This window comes from Lithobates pipiens, unplaced genomic scaffold (genome assembly GCF_037356315.1).
Source record: "Lithobates pipiens isolate NorthernLeopardFrog02 unplaced genomic scaffold, aLitPip1_a1.2 Scaffold_10, whole genome shotgun sequence".
Classification (NCBI taxonomy): domain Eukaryota; kingdom Metazoa; phylum Chordata; class Amphibia; order Anura; family Ranidae; genus Lithobates; species Lithobates pipiens.
This window is the reverse complement of record NW_027507686.1, coordinates 102371265-102393612: the sequence shown is the minus strand read 5'-3', so window position 1 is coordinate 102393612 and position 22348 is coordinate 102371265. Positions and strand designations below refer to the sequence as shown.

The window sequence follows — 22348 nt, the reverse complement described above, 5'->3', positions numbered from 1 at the left end:
AACAGGAAAAGTTGCAGCTAGCTGTACAGCGGATACAGAGCAACCAGACAGTCTCAGTCAGGACGGCTATGGCAGTTCTGGGCCTGCTTACGGCAGCAATCCCGGCTGTTCAGTGGGCCAGGTTCCATTCCAGACCCCTTCAGAGGGAGGTTCTGTCAAGCTGGTCCTATCAGGATCCTTTGGAAAAACAGCTAAAAATTGCGTCAAGGACGAAAAGGGCTCTTTGGTGGTGGAGAGACCAGGCAAACCTCTCAAGGGGCCTGGTGTGGACCTTTCCTGTGGACAAGCGCCTTACTACAGACGCAAGTGCCTGGGGCTGGGGAGCCCACCTGGATGGTCAGACATCTCAGGGGGTCTGGTCCAAACAGGAAGCTCAAAGATCATCCAACTGGAGGGAGTTGAAGGCGATCTTTCTGGGATTAGTGGCCTTTCAGCAGAGTTTGAGAGGCCACCATGTCCAGGTGTTGTCAGACAACACAACAGCGGTTACCTACATTATGAAGCAAGGGGGAACCAGAAGCAGGAGCTTGATGGAGCTGGCCAATCTGTTGTTAGCCTGGGCAGAGCAGAACACAGCCTCACTATCGGCAGTGCATCTGAAGGGCTCTCAGAATTTGTTTGCGGACCTCCTAAGCAGGCGCAAATTGCTAGAGGCAGAATGGAGTCTGAATCAGGAAGTGTTCCTGATGATCTCCGAGGCCTGGGGGGTTCCACAGGTAGACCTTTTTGCCAGCCAGCAGAACTCAAAGGTGGACAGATTCTTTTCTCTTCACCGAGGAGATGCAGCAATAGGGTTGGATGCATTTGCTCACCCCTGGCATTACCAGCTGTGCTACGCCTTTCCCCCCTTTCCTCTAATTCCACTAGTACTGAGGAAATTCAGGGAAGAAGGGACAGACTTAATACTAGTCACTCCTTTTTGGCCAAAAAGGCCTTGGTTCGCGGGTCTTCGAAACCTAGCCTCGAAGCCCCCATGGAGGTTACCACTCAGAAAAGATTTGTTATCCCAGGGGACAGTAAATCATCCAGAGGTGGAACTTCTACAGCTAACCGCCTGGTTTCTGAGGAGGACCTATTAAAAGCCAAAGGTCTTTCAGATAAAGTAGTAAAGACCCTGCTGTCTAGCAGGAAGGCAGTTACACAGGCAATTTACATGAAAGTCTGGAAAAAGTTCAACTCCTGGTGTAGTTCTAGAGAACTCAAGGTCAAGAGCACGGTGTCCGTATTGGAGTTTCTCCATGAGGGAATGGAGAAGGGTCTCGCAGCCAGTACCCTGAAGACTCAGGTGGCTGCCTTATCAGTTTTCTTTGAAAAGACTTTATCTAAAGAAACTTTAATTTCTAGATTTTTTAGGGCTCTTGCTCGAAGTAGACCAGTAGCCCTTAAAGACTTTCCCAGTTGGGATTTGTCTACAGTTTTACAGGGTCTCTCGGGAGCACCGTTTGAACCCTTACAAGAAGCTTCTTTACAGAAGGTGGTTTTAAAAACAATCTTTTTGGTGGCCATCACCTCGGCCAGGAGAGTCAGCGAGCTCCAAGCTCTAGCTATTACAGAACCCTTCCTTAGAGTTTATCAGGACAGGGTGGTACTGAGGACGGATCCAGCATTCCTACCGAAAGTATCCTCAGCTTTCCATCGATCGCAGGAAATAGTGTTACCTACATTCTCTGCAACCCCAGCGAATGCAGGAGAGGAAGTTTTTTCACACATTGGATGTGAGAAGGTGTCTATTACAGTTTCTGAAAATGACTAAAGATTTTAGAAAATCAAACGCTCTTTTTGTGATATTTTCTGGATCACGCAAGGGGGAGAAAGCTTCTAAAAGTACGCTGGGTAGGTGGCTTAAGTTGGCTATAACAGAAGCCTATAAAGCAAAAGGAGAAATACCTCCCTCAGGTATTGCTGCCCACTCTACTAGATCCACGGCCGTTTCCTGGGCTGAAAGGGCCGGTGCAACGCCTGAACAAATCTGCAAGGCTGCCACTTGGTCCAGTTATTCGACATTTCTCCGGCACTACCGGTTAGATCTACTGTCTGCAGCAGATCAGGCCTTCGGCAGGAAGGTACTGCAGGCAGTAGTCCCGCCCTAGGGTAAGTTTCTCGGTTATCCTCTCCGGGGTTGTCCTGAAAGGCGATTTGAGAAAGACTAAGTTAGACTTACCGGTGACGGTATTTCTAAGAGCCTTTCAGGACAACCGTTACTTCCCTCCCTAGGTTATGCTTAGTAAATGTATTAAGTTCTACCATGGTGTTGTGCTTTCTGTGCTTTGTTTTCCAGTGTCGGAAGGCCACAATAACTGAAGCCATGGAGGAAGAGGAGGTGTTTTTAAAGTGGGCATGTGTTTCCTAATGACAAGGTGGAGCTACACTCTCTCCGGGGTTGTCCTGAAAGGCTCTTAGAAATACCGTCACCGGTAAGTCTAACTTAGTCTTTTTTTTCTCTCTATATACTCTTCTTGGTCTACCGCTGTAAAATGTCATGACAATCACTGCTGAGATTGTACCACTGTTCTGACATGTACCGTACAAATTTAATAAAATCTTATGTTAAAAAAAAAAAAACAGGCCCGACCCTGCTTAGCATCTGAGATCAAGCGCATTCAGGGTGATGTGGCCGTAGGCAATCTTGCTGGCCACTCTCAACCCTCTTGACAAACGCCATGATGGTCACCTCTGCAAACAAGCAGAAAAACAAAACAGGTCGTCGACGCCAACAACATGTGGGGAGGCGGGACGTAGGCCCGCCTCCATTTGTGGGAGGAGCCTCGCCGGGGGAGCGGGGGGTAGTCGCAGGTTGTCAGAGGGGGTCATTTCAGGTTAGAGGTATGGTTGCGTTCTGATGGGGGGAGGGGGGATTGTCACAATGTGTGGTTAATTTTAATCATTTGTAGGGATGGGGGGTGGTCACAGCCAGCAGAAGTCGCTGCCTAATTTTTTCGTTTCAGGGGGGAGGGGGGGTGGCACTGGTGTCATTATAGCGGTGCATTCTATAGGGGTATCACTGGCCAACATAGGTACGTTCTTGCTGGAGGTTGTGGGAGTTTCCCAGGGATCATGTTGGGGGGGAGGGTGGTCTGACAGAAGGCGCTGCCTGCTGTTTTGCTCGGGGGGTTGGTGCACTGGGGGAGTATGTCACTGATTCACAAACAGCGGTGTTTCCATAGGGGCATCACTGTCTGGGATAGGACATTTTTGCTGGCGATATTGTAAGAAGTAGGGCGGTGTCATGGTCATGCACGGGTAACGGCTGGGGTGTTTTGCAGTCATTTATTTCCGGTTGTCATTTCATTGTCATGTTTCATTTTATGTTCCCAGGCTCTGGCTCCTCACTGCAGGGCACTGTGGAATGTTGGGGGTTTCTCTTTTCAGTTATACTGCAATGTCATTTTATGCTATGTTTTCCTTTCCTTTTCCCTCAGGAACTACTTTGGAGCTGTGTATGGTTGTGAGTGGCCAATACAAGTTATACTTTTGTCAAACCCGTAGTAAGTGCCTGTGCGGTCGGTTCTGGGTTGGTATTGTCGCTGGGAAAGTTCGGTCGGTATGGGGTCCAGGCAGGGCACACATGCAGGGTTTAGGGTGGTTTTTCTGGGAGGGGGGGGTGCGTTTGGTCCAGATGGTCAGGGGATGTTTTGGGGGAGGGGGGAAAGGGAGCCTCTCATGTTGCTGCGATCATGGCGGTTATGGTAAGCTCATTTATCATCAGGGCCTCTCTCATTTCCTTTGGGGTATTTTCTCGGTACGTTTTACACGGGTGGGATCAGTTGTATGTTACTCTGGTCAGGTCTTGGTTTCTGTTGAGTCAGCCGCGAGTCGCATGGTTATTTGGCTTGTCTCATTTCTTTTGTCCTTAGTCAGTTCTACGTACTGTCAAGTGCCGGCACGGTTGCAGGACCTCAGGGGTGTTTTCTTCTTTAGATTTGCAGTCTCGGCTATTTAGGTAGGTTCGGGTTACTTAGGGGTTTGTTACCTCATGGGAAGGGCCAGGTGGGAGGTCACCAAGTTGGGTTTCGCAACACGGCTTCACCACTGAGGTACTTATTTTATTTGTATGTTTACAGGTTGGGAGAAGGTCGGTCTAGGTTGTCCAGGATTGCTTAGTGGCAAGTCGTTTATTCATTTCCCCATTTCATGCTGTATCATTTCACCTTTCTTATTATCCTACCTGACACATTTTAAGGTTCATGGGGCCTGAGTGTACGTTTTTAATTGCCTGCGGAATCACAGGTGGTTCAGCTCTATCCATTTCATGTCAAACGCTTTTCCAGTTTTCTCTCTTTATCGCAATTTACGCACGGGAAGGTTGGTATGTTGGCAGCGGCGGCTGGTGAAGTTTTAGGATGGGGGTGCAAGACCACGCCCCTCAGATTTGGCCCCTCCCACTTCTCACAAGCCACACCCCTTATCGAATCAACATCATATACCAGGCTGCACTTTATACACAGGGCTCTACTAAAGCAGATGAATCATGCTTATCTTGTGTATAAGTGATGGGCAGCACGTCTCCCCTTGGTGGTCAATGAGGATTCACTATTGAGTTGGCCCACCCTTTTGCAGCTACAACAGCTTCAATTCTTCTGGGCAGGCTGACCACAAGGTTTAGGTGTGTGTCTTTGGGAATGTTTGACCATTCTTCCAGGAAGAGCATTTGTGAAGTCAGGCACTGATGTGGACGAGTAGGCTTGGCTCAGGATTCTCTGCTCTAATTCATCCCAAAGGTGTTCTATTGGGTTGAGGTCAAGAATCTGTCCAGCCCAGTAAAGCTCCTCCACCCCAAACTCGCTCACCCATGTCTTTTATGGATTAAGCTTTGTACACTGGTGCACAGTCATGTTGGAACAGAAAGGGGCCTTCCTCAAACTTCCCACAAAGTTGAGAGCATGAAATTGTCCAACATTTCTTGGTATGCTGACACCTTAAGTGTTGCCTTCACTGGAATTTAGGGGCCAAGCCCAACCCCTGAAAAACAACACCACACCAAACAATCCCCCCTCCACCAAGTGATTTGGACCAGTGCACAGAGCAAGATCCATAAAGACATGGATGAGCGTGTTTGGGGTGGAGGAACATGACTGGAATGCAGAGTCCTGACCTCAACCCAATAGAACACCTTTGGGGTGAAATAGAGTGAAGGCTGCAAGATGGGCCTTTCTCATCCAACATCAGTGCCTGACCTCACAAATGTACTATTGGAAGAATGGTCAAATATTCCTATAGACACACTCCTAAACCTTGTAGACAGCCTTCCCAGAATAGTTGAAGCTGTTATAACTGCAAAGAGTGTGCCAACTAAATATTATTCACCTTCTGACACAGCTCCTCTCTTTAGTCATTGGGTTGTTACGCCACCTTTAGGAGAGGACTAGGCATAACATGTAATGAGAACCCTGCAGGCCCATCGGTCTTTTCAAAGTGCCCGGACAAGGGGAAGGGGCTGTATGCGACGGCGTGTGGCCGGGAACATACAGCTATTGAAATGAAAGCTGTGATGTTCCCGTTGCTTTGATCAATGGGGTAGGCAATATTGATGGCAGTAAATATTGTATTGCCTTTAACCCTCTTGACAAATGCCAAGATGGTCACCTCGGCAAACAAGCAGAAAAAAAAAACAGGTCGTCGACGCCAACAACATATTAAAAAAAAGCCTACGGCACCTGGTATTCCCAAGTAGTCTCCCATCAAGAATGATGGGAAATGATCAATTCAATCAGTGACACTGTGACTGGGGGGGGATCGGGGGGGGGATCGGGGGGCGATCGGGGGGGGATCGGGGGGGGGGGTTTGTGTGCCTGTGTGTACCTACATGTCAGTGTAGTGTTGGTGCACACTTACTATTAGTCTTCTCCTCGTAGTCCCGTCAAAAAGACCGCCCCGAGGAGAATGACATCACTTCCTCCTTCCTGTGTAAACAATACACAGTGGGAGGAAGCTTCTCATTGGCCAGGAGCGATCCAGAGGGGGTGGCCGAAAACCAACGGCCATCCCCTCATCACGGAGCGCTCCTGGAGCGAACCGGACCGTCGTATCCAACGGGAGGGGGTCCGATCGGACCCCCCACCCGCTGGAAGGCAGGCACGTACATTTATGTGATTGTGCCTGCCTGTGCCATTGTGTTGACGTACATTGGCAATACGGCGGTCCTTAAGTGGTTAAATGACGTTATTTCCGTTAAATGTCATTTTGTGCAGGGACTGTTCTAAACACGGGAAACACGTGGCACTTCACAGGCATACTACAGACACCCCCCAGGCACCATATTTAAAGGAATATTTCACTTTTTTTCCACTTTAATCGTCATTAAAATCAGTGCTCCCGCCAAAACGGCCGTTTTTAAAACATTTTTTCTTGCATTGACCCATGTCCCCTGGGGCAGGAGCCAGGTCCCCAAACCCTTTTTAGGACAGTATCTTGCATATTAGCCGTTAAAATTAGCACTTTTCATTTCGAACGTTCAAGTCCCATAGACTTCAATGGGGTTCTAACGTTCGTACGAATTTGGGGTCCGTTCGAAAGTTCTGGTGCGAACCGAACCGGGGGGTGTTCGGCTCATCCCTATTCCTTAATATATAGGGATTTGTCATTAGGAAATAACAATTCGTAGGAGTGGTGAAGTTGGGTTAATTCTATAACTTCTGTCACAGTAGGAAGAGAGTCAGTTTTCCATTTTCTAGTTATGGATAGTCTTGCAGCTAAAAGTATATGTGTTACTACTTTACGATATTGTTTGGGAATCGTATGTAAATTCATATTCAGAATGGCTAGTTCTGGTTAAAGTTGAAGGACAATACCTGTTACGGAAGTGAGTAAATGGGAGATTGCCTGCCAGTAGTTATGTAAGCTTGGGCAGTCCCACATAATATGAAATAGGGTCCCCAATTGGGTACAATTTCTCCAGCAATTAGGTGACGAGTTCCCCTTGAATTTTGCTAGGATATGTGGAGTCAGGTATTGTCTTTGAACAATTTTTTGTGCCAATTCCCATAGTGTAACACATGCAGTGGCCCTATATATGCTTCGTAGGGAAGCCATCCATTGTTTAATTGAAAAGTCTTGCCCCAAATCTTGTTCCCATTTGAGGAAGGAAGGTAGTTTGCTGGGTATGTTTTTTTCCCCTAGAATTGGGTATATTGTAGCTACTCCTTTCTGTGAGGTGGCATGGTTATTGAGGAAAGACCATATTTTAACCGGGATTGAAGCTCTGAGTTGTGGATTGTGTAGCAGACACTTTTCTATTTGAATATATGTAGATCGCTTAGAATTCGGAAGCTGTAATTCATTACTTAACTGAGAAAAATACTTTAATGAGCCCTGTTGGAAGAAGGAACCAAGTTTGATATCCCGACCCAAATTCCAGTCGTGTATTTGTACGCCAGGAATTAATGTTGGTATGATTGTTAGAGGAGGGTTTAACACCGTGATTGGAGTTTTATCCCATTTGTATGTGATGATTCTCTGCCAAGAGTGTAGCGTCGCTTTCATCGTTGGTGGGTATTGAGCTGTAATTGTGGACTTAATTTTCCTACTAAGTAACCAGAATTGCATATTAGGCTGTCGTGTGATGTCTTTCTCAATTTGTCCCCATAAAGTTTTAGGAGTAGGCAAGAACCATTCTTGCAATTGGGTCAAAAGAGTTGCGTCATAATAATCCTGTAGATCAGGTACGGTCGCACCACCTATATTTCTATATTTAATTAGTATATGGTATGCGCAACGGGATTTTTTGCCATTCCATAGATATTTTCCCAAACTGCTTTGTAAGGATTTAAAGTAGTATTTAGGGATACATATTGGAAGGGACCTGAGTTGATATATTAATTTTGGTAAGGTCATCATTTTGAAAGCTGCCAGGCGACCAGCCCATGTAAATTTGAATTTACTAAGTGTTAGACCATCTTACATTTCAATTGTAGGCTATAATTAAGCCTCTAGTCTGGTTGCTAGGTTGTTCTGAAGTAGAAGGCTGAGGGACTGGGTCAATCTCAGTTCGTGCTGGACTGGCGGAAGAGTGCTCATTCCTCTGAGAAGGCCGGGCTAGATCTGATTCAGTCTCTCTTCCAACTGCTTCCAGGGCAACATGGCAGGCAGTCCAAATGTTTGGTTATGGCTTATGAAGCGAATGGCAGATCCTATTCTAACTGTTCATCCTTTCTTCCTGGGAATTCGGTGTTTTGATCTTGGAATGGTTCTTAGCTTTTCTTGGTTAGAGTATGAGGGCACCATACTACAGCCAACAAACTTTGGCCAGGCCAAAATCAACGTGCCCTATTCTTGGTTCAGACTTTAGGGACTGGGTCAAGATGTCTTCTCCCCATAGTGGAAAAGGTATGACACATGCCATTCCCACACAAATAGGTTTAAACGTCCATAATTTAAACCATATGAAAGTTTTCTTTTACAAATATTTTATTGAAAATTAAGCATAACATAGCAATTCAGACATGTGACTGAGACATCAGACAGAAAAATGAGGGAAAAGGAAATGAATGTCTCGATGAGGGGAGGATACATAAGTGTTATAATGTTCCACAAGACAATAAAGGTAGCAAAAGAAGAGAAAAAAAACAAAAACAAAAAAAAACAAAAAAAACAAAGGCCCAGTATAAACAGATAATCATATTGTAAATTCAATTGCGTCTCAAAAAGGCCATATATAGTGCAGCCTAGCTCAGGTAACATCAAAAATATTGATATAAAGACACATAGGTGCCGGGCTGTGCTGCTAAACAGACATATAGAAGGAGCGATGGAAAAAAATAAAGATAAAAAGAAAATGGAATTTTCCTCTCTAAAATGAGCCTTCTCGTCTTCAAAATATCTCATATCAGTATAATCTTCAACCACATGTCGACTCCTCTAAATGGGAGTCACCAAAAAGGACAAATAGAAAAAAAAAGCTGAATAGATAGAATACAGACCGTGGGTAAGAGTACCCACAAAGAGGGAGTAAAGAAAAAGGTAAAAAGCAAAGTTGCCACACTTTTTGGAATTTGGCATGGGTGTCAGAGGTAAATGATGTCAGTTTTTCGTTAATCATTATATCGTTCATGCGGTTTTTAACAGCTTGAAAGCTAAGTGTTGGAGTTTTCCACGCTCTTGCGATGGTAATCTTAGTGGCACTAAAAAGATGCTGGGCTAGCTGCCTCTCCGGGCGAAAAAGTTCTGGGATAGGTTTACATAAAAGGGCTACGAAGGGGTCCCTTCTAAAATTAGAGTGGAGCATATTACGCAGTAGGGTATAAACCCTAATCCATAATCTACAGGCCTTAGGGCATGACTACCAAATATGGGCCATGGTGCCTGCACTTGCACAGCCCCGAAAGCAATTGGGTGAGTAGGAGGGGATAAAGCGAGCTATCCTGGATGGCGTATAATACCACCTGTAAAAAACTTTATATGCATTCTCGAGGATGGACACATTCCTGGAACTTTTCATAAGGGACAATGTCATGGTCTGCCAGTCCTCTACATCCAACCTCCTGCCCAGGTCCGTTTCCCATTGAAGATGATACTTCCTAACGGGGGGTTTCTTAAAAGTAGTAATAAAGGAATAAATCAAAGATATTAGTCCGGAGGAATGAGGTTGGGACCTACAGACACGTTCAAAGGGGGTCAATACGTACGGGGTAGGAAGAGCTTTGAGAAACTGTTGAATAAAATGCTTGAGTTGAAGGTAACTGTAATGCTCTCTAAGGGGGATATCATGGGAAGATCTCAGGGAGTCAAATGTAAGCACTCTCATTGGGGTGAGCAGAGAATGGACATCCGTAAAACCATTATCCACCCACCAGGAGAATTGCCTAGGATTTAAGCAGCTAGGAGGGAACAAAGGGCAATGAACAAGACGTAATAATGGCAGATGGGGGGACAGTAATCCCGCCGAGTATTTGACAGAATCCCAGACCAGGAGGGAGTGAGTCATACAAGGCCCAAACCCACTCGGGCGATCCTTTGGGGGCAACCATGGTATTGAGGAGATAGGAATAGGATGAGAATCAACAAGGTCCATGGTAGCCCACAAAGGCATTTGATAAGTGTCGTGAAGGTGGGCCAAGGGAGCCACGGTCGCCGCAGCATAATAGGCTTGAAGGTTAGGGAACGAGAAGCCTCCATTAATTCGACGAGCGTACATTATTTGCTTATGAATTTGGGGCCTAGAGGAGCTCCATATAAATTTTAGCAATCTCTTTTGATGAAGTCGGAGGATATGGGAAGCTACCGGCACCGGTAACACTCAAAAAAAGTACAATAATTTTGGGAGATAAGTCATGCGTACCGCGACTATTCTGCCGAACCAGGAGAGCGGAAGGTGAGTCCAAGAAGATAACGAGTCAGTAAGTTTCCTAAATAGAGGGGGAAAATTTGCCTGGTACAAGCCCTCATAGGTAGGAGTAAGACGTATCCCTAAATAGGGCAGCGAGGGGAGCCACTGAAAAGAGAAATTCATTTTCAAGGAGGCCAATTCTGATAGAGGGAGATTTACCGACATAGCTTTTGATTTAGTGGGATTGACTCGTAGACCAGAGAAAGATGCAAAGGAGTCCAATAGGGAGAATAGGTTGGGTTAGGAGACGTCAGTGTCAATAGGATATCATCTGCAAATAATGACATTTTGTGCTCAGAACCAGCAATCGGAATGCATTTTATGTCTGGATGTGAGCGAATCGCCTCGGCCAGCGGCTCCAAGGCCAAGATAAACAATAGGGGTGAGAGCGGACAGCCCTGCCGAGTACCCCTCCGTATGGGAAAAACAGGAGATTCAAATCCATAATATTTTATTTTAGCTTGAGGGGCATCATATAGGGCCTCCAACCACCGCATAAACGGGGCACCAAATCCATAATGGCGGAGCACTGACATAAGGTAAGGCCAGGACAGAGTGTCAAAGGCCTTATTCACATCCAGAGATAAAAGCATAGACTCCAAACAGCGGTTACGAGCTACAAACTGTAATTCAATGATTCTCCTGATGGCATCCCCTGCTTGTCTCATGGGGACGAACCCCACCTGGTCCTTCTTAATTAAACGGGGAAGAAAAGAATTGTGTTAGTTTTTGTCCGTTTTTAACTGCATTTAACATGTTGGTCAGAGGAGAAGTTATTGCATCCACCATCTTTCTATAATAGAGGGCTGTGAAGCCATCTGGACCAGGCTTCTTACCAACCTTTAAATCCCTAATACATTGTTTCACCTCAGATTCTTGTATGTCACGGTCCATAAGCTCCCTATGTGTCTCAGACAAGGTCGGGAGCGAGATGTGTTGCAGAAAATCTGCCCGAGCTCGCTCACTACCTGAGTCAAGAGCAGAATATAGCTTAAAGAGTCTGTACCGGAATTCTTCTAGTATACGGATCGGGTTGCTGGTGAGCACATTGTGTCGAGTGCGTAGGGTAATAGGGGAAGGTTTGGGGTTAAAAGTCCGTAGCCTTTTAGCCAACATCGCGTTAGGTTTGTTCGCTTTAACGTACCAATGTTGTCTAGACCAGCGGAGCACACGCTCCGCCTGGTCTGTGAGGCTAAGGTCCAATTCCATACGAGCCTGGTCCAGAAGCCTACGATTATTTGGGGTGGGGGATTGTTTAAAAGATGTGGAAATGGTCTCGAACCGGGATTCTAACATCGCTTGCAGTTTTAGCCTCTCTTTTTTCCATTTAGATGCTATCTGTATAATGTGCCCCCGAAGCACGGCCTTATAGGCTTCCCAGAGGGTCACCGGGGAGGAGACGGTTTGAGAATTAATACGAAAGTATTCCTCGGAAGCTCTAAGAAGATCTTCCCTAATATCTGGGAGTGCCAATAAGGAGTCATTCATAATCCATGCGGATCTGTGGGGGTTATGTACTAAGGACCGACAGACCACCAGTATTGGGTCATGATCCGTCCAGGGAGCCGCCAAAATAGAGACGGATTCTATCAGTGGGAGGTGTTTTCTGAGCATTATCATGTGGTCTATTCTAGAATGGGAATGGTGTGGATGGGAATAGTACGTAAAATCTCTACTCGTTGGGTGAAATTCCCTCCACAAGTCTACTAAATCATGGGAACGTAGGGAATGGGAAAAAGTTTTAGCAGCGGATGTCGCAACCAAACATTCCGATGGATATTTGTCCAATCTTGGATCAAGGGCAACATTTGAATCCCCGGCTAAAAGCAAGGTCCCCATTTGGTGAGATAACAAAAGAGAACAAACGTGCGATAAAAAAGGGCCCGGGTTGGAGTTAGGAGCATAATACGTCATCACAGTTACCTCAACATCCTGAATTGATCCTACCAACAAGAGATACCTACCGTCGGGGTCAGCTATTTGTTTAGTACATTTGAAAGGGGCAGACTTATGAAAAGCTATCAGCACTCCCCTCTGTTTGGTCGGTCCATTAGCTAAAAATACCTGGGGGTATTGGGCGTCAAAGTACTTAGGGCTAGAGGAAGAGGAGAAATGGGTTTCTTGCAAACATACTACATGTATACGCTGTTTTTTAAGGTATTTAAATATCTTTACCCTTTTTTGTGGGGAATTCATGCCCTGAACATTCAGGGATAACCAATGCAAAGTCATCGTCAGGGGGTATTAGACATCATATACATGGCAGCGGGCACGACCCCAAAGGACCTGAAGAAGAGCAAAGAAAAAGAGGGATGGAAAGCGAGAAGAGGTAAGCAGTAGAAGAGGAAAGAAAGAACAAGCACAATAAAGCCGGGAAAATCCCGGTGTATTAATCGTGGGCTAAACATTAGTGCGAACAAACGTGGGTCCGACAGCCCACTAAAAGGTCGGTGGTTGGCTGGGACCATAGTCCCAGACAAGTATCGACTCCTTAGGGGCGCAGTGGTCCACCGGACCCCTTCGGCCTATATTATCTATAAACCATAGAAAAAAAACAAAAACAACATGAGCACACATAATACCAGTAAACATATATTACCAACGTAGTGGGAGTAGACACTAGCTCCCAAGTCAAACCTGAAATTGGTGGGGTCCTCAAGGGATCCCCCACCCAAAAAAACAAACAAAAAAAAACACACACGGTCCATAACCAGTAGGGGGAAAAAAAAAACGAACAGATAAAATAATAAGTATACCCCCCAAGAAAAAAGGTTACCATCAGTACGGCTCCAAAGAGCCTCTACGGGATACTGGACCCGAGGGAGACAACAGTTCCAGTCAGAAGTAGTTCAGGTTTTCATCCATTAGAAGCTACCTGGAAGCGCTGGGCTTGAAGTGAACGAAGGGCCTGGGAGCCCTGGGAGCCCTGTCTGGGGACTTGCGAAGGACCGCGGAGAGGCTGAGACCTCTGTGGATGCAGAGTAGAGGGGCCTTCTTGAGATGCAGGGAGATCCAGGTGAAGTTCTTGGAAGTGGTGTTTCAGATCAGACACAGAAGAAGCTTGGACGTTGCGACCTTGGTAGAAAAAGGAAAGTTTGAAAGGAAAACCCCATCTGTATTTAGTACCGTTGGATTGCAAAACGTGAAGGTAAGGTTTCAGGGTTCTCCGCTTGGCAATTGTAACCGGAGAGAGATCAGAGAACAATTGCAAAGAATGATTTTGGAAAGAAATTTCCGGGCGATCTCTTGCTGCCTGCAAAAGTCTTTCTTTGGTGCGATAAAAATGAAGCTTGATAATAACATCCCTAGGTGGTCCATCGGTAGGTTTGGGCGCCAAGGATCGATGGATACGATCAAATTCGAGACGTTCAAGTGGGATCTCTGGGGCCAACTCCCTAAAAAGAGCCGTGACCGTGCCTTGCAAATCAGTGATAACTTCAGGAAGTCCTCGGAGCCTCAGATTGTCTCTGCGGGCCCTATTTTCAGAATCTTCTAATTTATCACGCAGCACATCCAGCTCAGCATGCAATTTGTCAACTTCCTCCTCATGGCCCTCAAGAACTGTAGTAGTTAAGTCCATGCGCTGTTCTAGTTGGTTTGTGCGGTGGCCTAGTTCTTTAAGGCCCCGCATGAGGTCTGAGGAGAGCTTGCGTGAGGCTATAGTAATCTCATCCCGCACTATGGAGCGGAATTTTACCAGCATGTCATCTTCTTGCTGATTATCAGGGCTTACCAGATCCGAGGGATATTGCAGCAGGCTGTCCGTGGGGGAAGCTGGAGGAGCTGCAGAGAACCTGGTAGTATCATCTTCTGGCTCCGGAGGTTCGGGCGCCATCTTGTCCCTCCCCACAGCGGCAGCTATTTTAGGCTGTTTAGGGAATTTAAGTTTGTGTTTTTGCGAACGGTGCATATCCGCGGGTGCCCGGTGATCTCCGCCGTTCCAGGAGCTATGCTGTCTGCGGTGGTTCGGCAGTAGTGCTCTATTGGCCGAAGGTGAAGCGGCCGGTGGCGCGGAGCACGGGGATTAGGCTGCCATCTCCCGCGATCGCACGCATGCGCCCCCATATGAAAGTTTTCAATGAAAACTATTCATTAATGTCCATGTATAGTGTAGCCAGTAGCAAGCAAAAACAGAGTAGGGTTCAGGCACAATGCACATAGATATCACTTGCTGCCCATTTGCTAGAGCAGGATTTAGACAGGACCCCCCCCCCCCAAGCCCACTGTAGCATTGTTTGTATATAATGCTGTTAACTACCCGTTTGCTGCTCATTAGTATGCCCACCTTGGAGCAGTGTAGAATGCATTGCCAGTGATTTCCCCTTGCGCATATGCTCTGTGGTCCCAACAGAGTAGATTTCATAGGCATTGTAAATAGTAAATGGCTGCTCTACTAGAGCCGGTGCCACATCACCAGGTGGCACCAGGAATACCAGGTGCCGCAGGCTTTTTTTAATGTGTAGTCAGCGTCGAAGACCTATTTTATTTTTCTGCTTGTTTGCCGAGGTGACCATCTTGGTGTTTGTCAAGAAGGTTGAGAGTGGCAAGCAAGATCGCCTAAGGCCACATCACCCTGAATCCGCTAGATATCATCTGATCTCGGATTCTAAGCAGGGTCAGGCCATGTTAGTACCTGGATGGGAGACCTCCTGGGAATACCAGGTGCCGTAGGCTTTTTTTAATATGTTGTTGGCGTCGACGACCTGTTTCATTTTTCTGCTTGTTTGCCGAGGTGACCATCTTGTGACCCTTTCATATGGGGTCAAGAGGGTTGAGATTGGCCAGCAAGATTGCCTATGGCCACATCACCCTGAATGCACACAGTCTTGTCTGATCTCGGATGCTAAGCAGGGTTGGGTCTGGTTAGTACCTGGGTGGGAGACCGCTTGGGAGTACAAGGTGCCGTAGGCTTTTTATAATATGTTGTTGGCGTCGACGACCTGTTTTTTTTTTTTGCCGAGGTGACCATCTTGGGGTTTGTCAAGAGGGGTGAGAGTGGCCAACAAAATTTCCTACGGCCACATCACCCTGACGGTTTTCAGATCCACAAGCTTGTCCTCCGGCAACCTGCATTCCATCGCTTCAGAATCCAACACAATACCCAGAAAGGTGATGACCTTCCTGGGCCCTTCCGTCTTGTCGGGTGCCAACGGGATGCCGAACCGTTCCGCTACGTGTTCCAGCGTCGCCAGCAACACCCCGCACACTCTGGAATCCGGCGGACCCACACAGAGAAAGTCATCCAAATAATGGATAACAGAGTTCAGCCCTGCGACATCCCGCACCACCCATTCCACAAATGAGCTAAATGTTTCAAACACCACGCATTAAATGGAGCACCCCATGGGGAGGCAACGGTCAACATAAAACATGTTATCCCAATGACACCCCAACAACCGAAAACTTTCGAGATGGACGGGGAGCAACCGAAAAGCCGACTCAATGTCTGTTTTCGTCATCAGCGCCTCCCGCCCATATCGGTGGACCCAACTCACCGCTGCATCAAAGGACGTGTAGCTAACTGTACACTCCTCAGGATCAATGGCATCATTGACCGACCCCCCTTTCGGAAAAGACAAGTGGTGAATTAGCCGAAATTTCTGCGGTTCCTTCTTTGGAACCACCCCCAAAGGAGAAACCACAAGATCAGGGAAAGGTGCCACCGGAAAAGGGCCTCCCATCCGTCCCAACTCTACCTCCTTACGCAGCTTCATAGAAACCACGTCAGGATGCAGCAAGGCCGACTTCAGGTTCCGCGGTACCTCTAACCTACCCGGTATCCGAAACCCCTCTGTGAAACCCTCCTCCAAGAGGCGTGCTGCCTTCCTATCCGGATACCTACTGAGAAACGGTCGCATCCTTTCCACCATCACTGGCATCCTCCCTCTTTTGCGCAGCATCCCCAGATCTGTTCCTGCCCTGTTTAAAACAGCGTGACAACGGGTGCGTTCCCCCGCAGCCAGAACACTCGTGCTTGTACCGACAGGATCTGCCGAACTTACAGGATCCCTCGTTGAACTGCCGACACGTTCCCTTCTTTCTACTGGCCGATTGTCTGGGAGCGGAAGATCCACCGCCCCCCCTGAAAAAACTGCCCCAGTGCCCTCGCCGACGTCATCGGGCGCATCCACAGACTAATGTCCTTGTGGTCCCATCTCAGCGACGGCCGCACCGCTCTCCGCTGGCAAAACTGTTCATCGTATCTCAGCCACGCGGTTCCCCCGTACACTCGGTAAGCTTCCCCAACTGAGTCCATGTAACAGAAAAGAACCGAACAATGCTCAGCGTTCTTTTCACCAATCACACTCGCCATGATGGCGAATGCTTGCATCCAATTCGCAAAGGTCCTCTGTATCAGTCTGTACCGCCGCTTCTCCTCGTCGTCTTTTTTAGTATCATCCGGCTTGACCCTGTCCAGGTTGAACTTCTCTAGTAGTGAAAATATCTCCACATACTCACCCTTCCATATTTTCTCCCGTACCTCTGGCTTCAAATGAGCCCCCAACGGCCCTTCAAAGCAGACATACACCTTGCATTCCGCCAAACGCACAATGTCTTGTCTAGTAGAGGACTCGCTCCCGCTCGATGCCTTAATGGGCACTGGCGGCTCCTGCCCCGTGGGCCCAGCCACTGCCGGGACCACCACTTCCGTGCCTTTTGCGACACCCCCGGACACCCCGCCAGAAGGGACCCACGCCACCGCCGGGCCAGCAGCAGCCCTCTCCTGGTGCTCAAACCTGCCCACCAGCTCCTTGATCCCAGCCAGAAAACCCAACAGCCCACTCTCTGCCCTGACAGCCCTACCTGTCCTCAAACTCCTCTGCTCCACCACCTCCTGTGTACCTGCACTCACAGCACCACCGGCACCTGCCAAAACAATCCCCCCACCAATAGGTAAACTTAAAGGGTACTCACCGGGCTGCACAGGAGCGATCCCACCAGCCGATCTCTCGGACACCCTAGCAGGGATTGGACTTCTCGGAACCTCCTCCTCCGATCCGGACACCTCACCCTCCGACCTGTGACCGGACATCAGCGCATCCTCTCCAGACAGCCCACCAGGGGACACGGCCCTGGCTGCCGAGGGTAAAACAGCCGACCTGGCCTGCCGCCGTGTTTATTGTTTTAAAATGCCTAGCTTGTCAATATTACAATTGAGTGCATTGTGTTTTAAAGGTTGTTAATGCAATCATTGAGGCCTAAAGCCCCATATCATCCTCCTTGTGTTTTTTAATGTTACCAATATCTCGTTGCAGATGACTGGAATGAGCACAAGATGTATGTGTGAAATGCGTCCACATGACCATAGTTTGGTGTCTTTGGTGTTATCTTTGTGAAACAATATAAAAGGTAATCGGAAGTTCTGGATCTGCAGTCATTTCTTTCTTCCTTCTGAATGGAATGATCTGGCTTTGTTCAGGTCTCAGCTTGGGGGGCGGACGTGCCGACTGGTGGCTCAGGTCTACCAGTGGGACAGGAAGAGCGGCTGGAGGGGGGGTTGGACGTCCCCTCTCGAACGGCTTTTAGCCGGCTTGGTTGTTATCACTAAAAAGTCAACCGTTCTAAAAAAAAAAAAAAGTAACACCTATAAGCCACGAACGCAAATTTGCATACAGTAAGAGCGACGTCGTGCCCAAATATTGTCCTTTTCCAAAATTAATTCGGGACAAATGTACTAATCCCGGGAATGTCCCGGGAAATTCAGGACAGTTGGCAACTATGATATATATATAATCAGGGGGGGTGTATGGCCAGGGGGTTTCATGGGATTCTATTGTGCTTTCTGTCCAGTCGCTTTCTGCCCTTGCCTGCCCTGCGATTATGAGTCAGCCGCTGCTAGACCAAGACCCTTCCTTTCTTAGGTAAGGGTTTGTACCTCATGTTTTTTATTTTATTTTTTGTTTTTTTTGTGTTTATCCCAGACTAAAAGAGTGCCTTGCACTATTACTTTCGTTTCAGCCCTATACACAAGAGAACGTCTAATCAGACATCTGGTCATCACAACGGACGCACACGCCCAAGTTCGGCGCACAGCCGCTCAACTAGCTCTCATCATTCTAAGGAAAGAGCAAGATCCAAAAGGCATCGGTCAGCTAGCCCTCCCAGGCAGGTAAAAAGGGAATGTAGGGCGTGATGTGCACCCCCGATGACAGATAAACTGATCTGTAAAGACTGTTTTCAAGCCTGCACGGATCGCGAAAAGGCAGAGGTGGAACAAGTTACAGAGTTGATCAAAAGAGTGGTTAACCACTTGACCACTGGGCACTTAAACACCCTTAATAACCAGACCAATTTTCATCTTTCGGTGCTCTCACATTTTGAATGACAATTACTCAGTCATGCAACACTGGACCTATATGAAATTTTTGTCCTTTTTTTTACACAAATAGAGCTTTCTTTTGGTGGTATTTAATCACCGCTCGTTTTTTTTTTTTTGTGCTATAAAAGAAAAAATACAGAAAATTCTGTAAAAAAACGAATTTTTATTTGTTTCTGTTATAAAATTTAGCAGATTAGTAATTTTTTCTTCATAAATTTTGGCCAAAATGTATACTACTGCATATCTTTGGTAAAAATAAGTACAAATTGGTGGATATTATTTGGTCTTTGTGAAAGTTATAGAGTCCACAAGCTATGGTGCCAATATCTGAAAATTGATCACACCTGAAGTACTGACGGCCTATTTGAATTCTTGAGACCCTAACATGCCAGAAAAGTACAAATACCCCCCAAATGACCCCTTTTTGGAAAGAAGACATTCCAAGGTATTTAGTAAGAGGCATGATGAGTTTTTTTTAAGTTGCCATTTTTTCCCACAATTCTTTGCAAAATCAAGATTTTTTTTAGTTTTTTTATTTTTCTCACAAAATTGTCATATTATCAGTTTATTTCTCACACACAGCATATGCATACCACAAATTACACCCCAAAACACATTCTGCTATTACTCCCGAGTACGGCGATACCACATGTGTGAGACTTTTACACAGTGTGGCCACATACAGAGGCCCAACATGCAGGGAGCTCCATCAGGCGTTCTGGAGCACCCAGGACAATTCTGACATTTCTCTCCTACATGTAAAAATCATCATTTATTTGCTAGAAAATTACAAAGAATCCCAAAACATTATATATGTTTTTTAGCAAACACCCTGGAGAATACAATGGTGGTCGTTGCAACTTTTTATCTCGCACGGTATTTGCGCAGCAATTTTTCAAATGCTTTTTTTTATTTTTAAAAACAGTTTTGTGCTTAAAAAAAAAAAACACAGTAAAGTTAGCCCAATTTTTGCATAATGTGAAAGATGAAGTTACGCTGAGTAAATAGATACCTAACATGTCACTCTTCAAAATTGCACACGCTCGTGGAATGGCGCCAAACATCTCTACTTAAAAATCCCCATAGGCGATGATATAGATTTTTTTTTACTGGTTATATGTTTTGAGTTACAGAGGAGGTCTAGGGCTAGAATTATTGCTCTCGCTCTAACGTTCGCAGCGATACCTCACATGTGTGGTTTGAACACCGTTTTCATATGTGGGCGGGACTTACGTATGCGTTCGCTTCTGCATGCGAGCACATGGGGACAGGGGCGCTTTAAAAAAAAAAAATGTTATTGTTCATTTTACTTTATTTATTCTAGTTTGACTTTTTTTCCCCAAAAATAAATTTTTTGATCACTTTTATTCCTATTACAAGGAATGTAAACATCCCTTGTAATAGGAATATGGCATAACAGGTCCTCTTTACAGTGAGATATGGGGTCAATAAGACCCTGCATCTCACCTCTAAGCTAGGAAGCCTGAAAAAAATAAAAAAAATAAAAAAAAGATTGTGGCTTTGATCGTATTGGCGAGTCAGTAGAAGCACCAGAGGGCGGCGGGAGGGGGGGGGGTGTCTATTGGTATCACCGACTATGGCTGGATATCTCTGAGTATGGCTGGGTATCTCCGAGTATGGCTGGGTATCTCCGAGTATGACTGGGTATCTCCAAGTATGACTGGGTATCTCAGAGTATGACTGGATATCTCAGAGTATGACGTTGCAGAGTATTGCGTTGCAGAGCATTGCAGGGTATTGGTGGTTGTTGCAGAGCATTGCAGAGTGTTGCAGGGAATTGGCGGGTGTTGCAGAGCATTTCAGAGTGTTGCAGGGTATTGCAGAGTGTTGAAGGGTATTGCAGAGTGTTGCAGGGTATTGCAGGGTATTGGTGGGTGTTGCAGAGTGTTGCAGGGTATTGGCGGGTGCTGCAGAGCATTGCAGAGTGTTGCAGGGTATTGGCGGATGTTGCAGAGCATTGCAGAGCAGAGTGTTGAAGGGTATTGGCGGATGTTGCAGAGCATTGCAGAGTGTTGCAGGGTGTTGCAGAGCATTGCAGAGTGTTGTTGCAGGGTATTGCAGAGTGCTGTTGCAGGGTATTGCAGAGTATTGCAGCAGAGTATTGCAGCAGAGTATTGCAGAGTAATGGCAGGGTATGATGGGGTTATTTTCGGTGAGCAGCGATGTGGGCACTGCAGATGCAGCCCACAGCGCTGCTGACACTGATCTCTTCCCCCTCCGCTGTACCGATCGGTACAGAGAGGGGGAGGGAGGAACACCGATATGTTATGTTATGACGCCGGTTTGTTTACAAGTGATCGCTCCGTCATTTGTTGGAGTGATCACGTGGTAAACGGCCGCGATGAGCGGCCATTTACCATGATCCGTGATGCGCTGGGTCCTGTGGACCCGGCAGTCAAGGATGCTCTCGAGTGCGCACCCCAGGGGGCACGCGAGAGCGGAATTCTGGGAGGACGTCATATGACGGCCTCCCAGAGTTAAACAACCGCCCTGTAGCCGTCATTCGACTATGGGCCGGTTGTTAAGTGGTTAAAGACTCATTAGCAGAGCTAATTCATACAACTCCCTCCACGCTTAGGGGTCAAACGTCAGAAATGACTAACCAGGGTCAATCATCCGCGGACCCAGCAGGCACTTCTTCAACCCCGCCTCCCTTATCTGCTGGGGACAGTGCCAAAACAGAGGATTCCTCAGATGAATCAGAACCCTCGGGGTTTAATTTTTCATTAGTACAACCTTTTGTCTTGGCGGTTAAACAAGCTATCTGCTGGGAAGAGGTGGAAGAGCCTCCTAAAAAGACAAAAACCTTTTTTCCATTTCTGAAAATGAAATTAATTTTTTTCCCTTTCTAGAAGAATTAAAGGATTTAATAGAAGGGGAATGGAAGAGGACGGATAAACGCTTCTCCCTAAATAGACTCCAGAAGTTGTACCCGCTGGCCAAGACAGATACAGCCTTCCTGGATACACCTCCAGTAGTTGATGCAGCAGTGGTGCGTTTAAATAAGAACATCACTCTACCTATGGAGGATTCGGTCTCCTTTTAAAGATCCTCTGGACAGGCATATAGATGGATTTGAAAAAAGCCTATCAGTTGGCTGGAGGAGCATGTAGACTGGCTGTGGCTTTAGCCTTGGTGTCTAATGCCATTAAAGTTTGGACAGAAAACATTGACCCCATATCTCACTGTAAAGAGGACCTGTTATGCCATATTCCTATTACAAGGGATGTTTACATTCCTTGTAATAGGAATAAAAGTGATCAAAAAATTTATTTTTGGGGAAAAAAAGTCAAACTAGAATAAATAAAGTAAAATGAACAATAAAATTTTTTTTTTTTAAAGCGCCCCTGTCCCCATGTGCTCGCATGCAGAAGCGAACGCATACGTAAGTCCCGTCCACATATGAAAACGGTGTTCAAACCACACATGTGAGGTATCGCTGCGAACGTTAGAGCGAGAGCAATAATTCTAGCCCTAGACCTCCTCTGTAACTCAAAACATATAACCAGTAAAAAAAAATCTAAATCATCGCCTATGGGGATTTTTAAGTAGAGATGTTTGGCGCCATTCCACGAGCGTGTGCAATTTTGAAGAGTGACATGTTAGGTATCTATTTACTCAGCGTAACTTCATCTTTCACATTATGCAAAAATTGGGCTAACTTTACTGTGTTTTTTTTTTTTAAG

At 46.5% G+C, this 22348-nt stretch overlaps 2 pseudogenes; both read left to right on the top strand.

Annotated features, from left to right (window-relative positions):
• The first annotated feature begins 14876 nt into the window (after positions 1–14876).
• Positions 14877–14995, top strand: LOC143952422 (5S ribosomal RNA; annotated as a pseudogene).
• Positions 14996–15113: 118 nt separating this feature from the next.
• LOC143943828 (5S ribosomal RNA) lies at positions 15114–15232 on the top strand (annotated as a pseudogene).
• The last annotated feature ends 7116 nt before the right edge of the window (positions 15233–22348 follow it).